The sequence below is a fragment of the Sinocyclocheilus anshuiensis genome, unplaced genomic scaffold, assembly GCF_001515605.1.
Source record: "Sinocyclocheilus anshuiensis isolate Anshui unplaced genomic scaffold, SAMN03320099.WGS_v1.1 scaffold1595, whole genome shotgun sequence".
In the NCBI taxonomy this organism is placed as follows: Eukaryota; Metazoa; Chordata; class Actinopteri; order Cypriniformes; family Cyprinidae; genus Sinocyclocheilus; species Sinocyclocheilus anshuiensis.
The window spans coordinates 5005-6612 of NW_015549643.1; positions in this window are offsets into that span (position 1 = coordinate 5005).

The window sequence follows — 1608 nt, forward strand, 5'->3', positions numbered from 1 at the left end:
TATGTATAATTTTGCAAGTGTGCGAACCTGCAACCTCATGGCCAAAAGTATTCTGCCTTAGTCAGCTACATTAACTGGCTTTTTGGCTTCGCTTGCTTTTGAAAGAGTCATTTATATTATCATGTTCATATATATTATGAAGGCCTGGTCGAGCGCTGATGGGTTGGCGATGGGGATAAGTGTCCCGTCAACAAGGCCAATTAGTCACGGGACACCCGCAATGGCATGGAAGCCTTGATGTGCCTCCATCTCTTCGTGCCTGGCGAAAGGCATACGTAGGCTATATAATCGGTGGCGTGACGGAGCAGGATGTAGTGAACACACCGCCACACCGAGATCTTACTCAGCCCATATCCATCCTCAACCACCTCCAGAAAACTCCCCACAGCATAAAACGTAGAGCCGCCAGCAGCTGAATTTCGGGGGTTAGGGGGTAGCTTCGTCAAGTTTGTCTCTACAAAGTTTGACCAACAAGATGTAAAAGCTGCTGAATTTGCTCCCGTGGCAGGCAAAAGTTTTGTAGAATTGTATCTTTTGACATGGTAGCTATTCTGACACTATTATGAAATAGTGCACATACATTAACTGGCTCCGCTGACGCAGTCTTTGATTTAGGACAACTATTCGCTGTCTCGCTGCCATAGTTTGACCAAACTCCCCATCACATTCATTCCCTTTAAATATACTCCAGTGATCAGCAATGATGATAAGCCTAATACTCACAATAAAAATAATATAGATCATAACACCGTCTCGGAGGCAAGAAGTGGATTATCCTTCACCTGAAATGTTTGTCTTTTCATCCTGAAATGCGAGGCAAATGTTGGATCACAATAATTAGGAACCACAGTTTCCACAAATCCCTTCATTTGATTGGGATGTTCTGTTTTATTCTGGAGGGCAAGGGCAGTGACTGTACCATCGAGCGTATTTTGCAGTATTAAACACGCATTTATACCGATTTCATCAGGCTCCGAAAATTCTTCAAAACTAACACAAAGAATGGCCTTCTCAGCTGCCATAGTTGCAACTCTTGAGTCATCAGAACAGGGTGTTCAACGCACCACCGTTTCCGTTTAAAAAACGTTTTGCACCGTTTTTGTCGGGGCTGAACGCTGCGTCCTGGGCTGCCCAGGGCTCCAGACAAAAAAAATCGAGTAAGGAGCCATTGGCTTCTATAAGAAAAAAAACTTAGGCACCAAATTATTTTTTTAGGTGCCACAGAATAAACGTGTTTTACTTATTTTATTATTATCATTATTTTTTTTTTTTTCATGACAGTTATGCACATCTATCCCTACGTCCTAAATTCTCTTTATAATAATGTGTCTTAGTTTTTTGTGTATAGGATTCGTATTATTCTCAGTTGTGATACTCTTCTGATTCTTCATTAATAAGCACCTTTATTTTTAAGAATGAATGTCTTTCACACTTTCAGTCTGTTTTTCTTAATTATTAATTAGTAATTTTATAGGAGGAGTTGAATCATGTAGACAACAGCTTAAGTAAAAATATTAAAATGCAGAATGCAGTAAATATGCCAGACAGCAGACAGTTTCGGCCCAGATCCGGCCCACATCTGGCCCGCATGGATTTCACATGGGCCAG